The sequence below is a fragment of the Carlito syrichta genome, unplaced genomic scaffold, assembly GCF_000164805.1.
Source record: "Carlito syrichta isolate Samal-C Ts95f unplaced genomic scaffold, Tarsius_syrichta-2.0.1 Scaffold97889, whole genome shotgun sequence".
Classification (NCBI taxonomy): domain Eukaryota; kingdom Metazoa; phylum Chordata; class Mammalia; order Primates; family Tarsiidae; genus Carlito; species Carlito syrichta.
Window position 1 is genome coordinate 2,961 of NW_007041985.1, and position 5,205 is coordinate 8,165.

At 42.1% G+C, this 5,205-nt stretch overlaps 1 pseudogene across 1 annotated transcript in view; it reads right to left on the reverse strand.

Annotated features, from left to right (window-relative positions):
• Positions 1-4,713: 4,713 nt before the first annotated feature.
• The window catches only part of LOC110596038, an 886-nt pseudogene continuing 394 nt past the window's right edge, over positions 4,714-5,205 (reverse strand). Inside the window, exon 2 of the transcript XR_002482220.1 lies at positions 4,714-5,136. The product of XR_002482220.1 is annotated as a ferritin light chain-like (transcript). The remainder of the gene's footprint in view (positions 5,137-5,205) is intronic.

A 5,205-nucleotide genomic window follows, 5' to 3' on the forward strand; every position in this document is an offset into this window, starting at 1 on the left:
CATTTCTATTGCTGTAGCTATTCAGGAAATCATAGACCAGAAGTTAGAAAGTAAGGTTAACGTTTTAGCAGTAGGGCAAGAACTTGTGACCTTAAAAATAAAATTGGCTTTCCAATGTCACTCTGAGTTTAAATCTGTTCATACTCGGGACAAAGTAACTTGGAATTTGGAACCATTCAGACCTGAATAGACCTTACTAAATTATATCAAGAAATTCAGGCATCATTTGCTAATCAAAAATCATTAATGCCTATACTCATCAATGTGGGAATTTGCGGAGCAGTGATTCTTTTGTTGCTGTGTTTACTCCCAATCATCTTCAGAGTGTTAAAGAAGAGCAATATGGAGTTTCATGGTTTTGTGCTAAAAAATAAAAAAGGGGGAGATGTTGGGAACCAGCCACAGAGGCCCACTGAGCATTAGAGATCAGGAAAGGCCGTTGATCCCGAGACCACTAAGATGTGTTTGGGAGCTATTGACCCCATTTCCTCCCCCTTTCTACTCAGCACTAACCAGATTAAGCTCCTGTGAACTCAAAACATAAAAACTCTGAGACCGGGACGAACACAAGCTAACTTTAGAAGCTCATTGCTCCCATTCTTCCACAAACTGCAGTTTTGGCTTTCACACAACTTATAATTCAAACTTGGGTCACATCTAAGAGCCTTAGTATTGGTCACAGGCTTCTGGGTCATGATCTTAGGATTTATTGAAGTTGAATAAATGGATTAAGGTTTCATCGATTAGGTTATGGGATTATACCTGAAAGAACATCCGGTGGGTGGGGAATACCCCTCACACACCCGACTGTGTATAAAAGACCAGTTGTAATTCCCATTAAACGGCTTCTGCACTAGACTGGGGTCCAGTCCCTTTCTTTCTCTCTCTCTCTTTCTCTCTTTCTTCTTCCCCCCAATCGCCGACGCCATCTCCACCTTTGGGGTACTCTGAACCCGGCTGGAGCTGGTCTCCAGCAAGTGATGAAGACATTCTCTTATGTTTTCATCTAGAAACTTGTAGTTCTAGCCTTTATTCTAGGTTTATAATCTATCTCATTATTTGTGTGAGTGATGTGTAGTAAAGGTAGTAAGGGTCAGGATTAGTTGGTTTGCTTTTTGTTTTTTGTTTTTGAGTTAGCGTTTTACTCTGTTGCTCAGGATGGAGCGCAATGGCACAATCAGGATTATTGTAGTCTTATCCTGCTGGGCTCAGCTAATCCTTCCAAGTAGCTGGAGCTACAGGTATGCACCACCACACCCACCCGGCTAATTTTTTTACTTATTGTTGAGGCAAAGTCTTGCAAAGTTGCTCAGGCTAGTCTCAAACTCCTGGGCTCAGGCAGTCCTCTCACTTCGGCCTCCCAAAGTGCTGGGATTATAGGCGTGAGCCACTGAGCCTGGTCCAGGATTCTTTTTACCCCATAATTTTATCTAATTGTTCCAGTATCTGTTGTTGAAAAGACTTTCCTTTCCCTTACTTAATTATCTTGGCATTTCTGTCAAAAACCAATTGATAATATATGCGCGATCTATTTCCAGACTCTATTCTATCTCACTAATTTATTTACTTGTCCTTATACTAATACCATAGTGTCTTACTTACCAATAGTTTCATTAGTCTCGAAGTTAGGTAATATGAATCCCCCAACTTTTCTTTTTAAAGTTTGTTTTGGCTATTCTCAGTCTTTTGCATTCCCATATGAATTTTAAAATAAACTCGCCATTCTCTGTTTTAAAACCTGTTGGGATTTTGTTTGGGCACAAATGATATTTTAACCATATTAAACCTTATAATCCACAATGTATTTTACTCTATGCTATATGCCCCCATTTATCAAAGTATTTCTTTAATTTCTCTCAGCAATGTTTTAACATTTTTAGTGTACATGTCTTATAAATCTGTTAAATTTTATTTCTAAATATTTTATATTTTTGATGCTATTTGCTAAGATTATTTTATTTTATTATTTTATTTTATTTTTTTGAGTTGGAGTCTCACTCTGTCACCCAGACTGGAGTGCAGTGGCCGCTCCCGGCCACCGCAGCCTCGACCTGCTGGGCTCCGGGGATCCTTCAGCCTCAGCCTTCCGAGTAGCCGGAATTACAGGCATGCGCTACCATGCCTGGCTGATTTTTTAAAATTTATTGTAGAGGTGAGGTCTCACTGCCCAGGCGGGTCTCGAACCCGCGGGCTCAGGCAATCCACTCACCTCAGCCTCCCAAAGGCGCGGGATTACAGGCTGAGCCACCGAGCCCGGCACTAAGATAATTTTAAGATAGATTTTGGTACAACAGTCAGAGGCACCTAAAATCTATAACTCATTTTTAAAAAATACCTTTGTGTTCCTAGTTAGATATTATGGGATTGGGGCACAAAGAAGGTTTTTTGTTCATTTTTTGTTTTTTGAGTTGGGGGTTTCACTGTTGCTCAGGATGGAGTGCAGAGGCATGCGCGTTCACAGTCACTGGATCTCGACCTGCTCGGCTCAGGTGATCCTTCCATCTCAGCCTTCCAAGTAGCTGGAACCACAGGCATGCGCCACCATGCCTGGCTGATTTTTTCATTTACTGTAGAGATGATGTCTCCTCATGTTGTTTAGGCTGGTCTCGAACCCTTGAGTTCAGGAAATTCTCTCGCCTCTGCCTCCCAAAGTGCTGTGATTACAGTTATGAACCACCATGCCCGACCTACAAAGACAGTTTTTTTAAAAAAAGGTAACCCTCTTTCAGGTCTACTTCTGCTGGGGAAGTTTTTCTTTTTAATAAACTCCTACTTTCTCACAAAAAATAAAAATAAAAAACTCCATAAATATGACACTAAAGAGAGTATGTAAGACAGCAAATGTATAGGTATTATTTCACTATAGAGAAAACAAGAGGTAACTGGGTGCGGTGGTTCACGCCTGAAATCTCAGTATTTTAGGAGGTGGAGATGAGAGGATTGCCTGAGCTTAGGGATTCAAGACTAGCCTGAGCAACATGGCAAGATCTCATCTCTACAATAAATCAAAAAAATTAGCCAGGCATGGTGACACACAACTGTAGTAGTTCCAACTATCTGGAAGACTAAGGCAGGAGGATCATCTGAGCCTAGAAGGTGGAGGCTGCAGTGGCTGTGAGTGTGCCACTGCACTCTAGCCTGGGCAACAGAGTAAGATTCTGACTAAAAACAAAACAAACAAACAAAAAAAAGGTGACATTGAGTAGAGAGAGGTGGGCACAGCAGAGATTCTAGGGTGTTGATTAACGTTCTCTCTCTTGCTCTGGTATAATAATTGTGTTAATTTGAGAAAACTCAATAGAGTTTTTTAAAAATCTGTACTCATGTCTGTATACATTTATGATACAACAAAAAATGAACTAAAATAATGAAAACGATCTCAGGGGTTATTTCATGCATTTGGTGCCAGTCTTAGACACACGAGTGGGCAGTTGTGTGAGGGTTGTTACTGTGCTATTGTCCCCTTGATGGCAAACTGAATTGAACTGTGATTCCTTGCATGGGGTGATAAATTTTATGTATCACTGAAACACAACCAAGGAAATACCCTGTGCAAAGATTCTGAGGCTAGGCGGGGCTTGGTGGCTCAGCCTGTAATCCCAGCACTTTGGGAGGCCAAGGCGAATGGATTGCCTGAACCCGTGGGTTCGACACCAGTCCAGCCAACTTGGAGAGACCTCGTCTCTACAAAAAATAAAAAATTAGATGGGCGTGGTTGCTCGTGCCTGTAGTTCTGGCTACTTGGAAGGCTGAGGCGGAAGGATCGCCGGAGCCCAGCAGGTTGACGCTGGGGTGGCCGTGAGTGTACCACTGCACTCCAGACTGGGCGACAGAGTGAGACTCCAACTCAAAAAAAAAAAAAAAAAGATTCCGAGGCTAGATGCCTAAGAAGGAGAAAAAATGCGGGAAAATATGAGATAAAAGAAAGGTAGGTAAGTGGGAGGGGGATTGAAAGAGGAGAGTATGAGAGGATGATTAATATGAAGTCTTGTTTTCTGTCCGTATTAGTTGAAAAAATACTGAGTATTTTTTTTCACATTGGCCCTAGAAGTAAGATAGCATTAAGATTGTATGTATTTACTATGTTATACAACTGTAAAACATTCTTATTAACATGTACAGGACACCCTGGGACATTTATTCTGAGCCTGATTCATACTAAAATTAGAGTTAATGTACATTCTCTATGCCTCCATGTCATTTTGTTCATTCTTCACATATTACAATTCATCACACTATATCAAAATTACTTCGTCTGTCTCCCTCACTTTACTGTCATCCCCCAGAGGGCAAGGATATTGTTTTATTCATCTCTAAATCGCCAAAGCATGGCATATCCTTGAACCTTTGAGGAATAGCTCAATACTATTTGTTGAATTAAATGAATGGATTTTAGAATAATTGGAAGTCTTAATTATTTGTTTACACGAAATCTGCTCCTATAAAATATAAAAGTTTCAAATTATAAATCCTTCAATTGCTTAAATCTAATTTATTGTTAAATCTAATTTATCATCCAAATCAAATTTTTAATGTAAAGTATTAATTCATATGAACATTTTTCTTTTCTTTTCTTTTCTTTTTTCTGCTGCAAAAAGCTTTATTTTTATTTGGTCCAGGGCGGTTAAAAAGCTGCCCAGTGGCTGGAAGGGGAGGCTCAGGCAGAAGAAGCCCTGATACTTTGAGAGGGGCCGCCCAGAGGCCGCTCGGTTCCTAGTCGTGCTTGAGGATGAGCCTTTCGAAGAGAGATTCGCCCAGTCCAGACTCGGCCGGCCAACCTGCGAAGGGTTGGTCAGGTGGTCGCCCATCTTCCTGATGAGTTTCACCTCCTCATCTAGGAAGCGGTTTTCCAGGAAGTCACAGAGATGGGGGTCTGCGGATCCCAGGCATGAAGGTCCAAAAGGGCTTGGTTCAGGCTCTTCTCTAAGGCCATGGCAGCTTCCATGGCTTCCAGGGTTTTACCCCACTCGTCTTGAGAGGGCTTCTGGGTATCCTGGAAGAGGGCGCGGCCGCCACGCTGGTTTTGCATCTTCAAGAGATGTTTGGTGCGCTTGTGCTTCTCCGCCAGTTCGCGGAAGAAGCGTTCCATGCCTTCCAGAGCCACATCGTCGCGGTCGAAATAGAAGCCCAGAGAGAAGCCGGGCGCAGTGGCTCAGCCTGTAATCCCGCGCCTTTGGGAGGCTGAGGTGAGTAGATTGCCTGAAC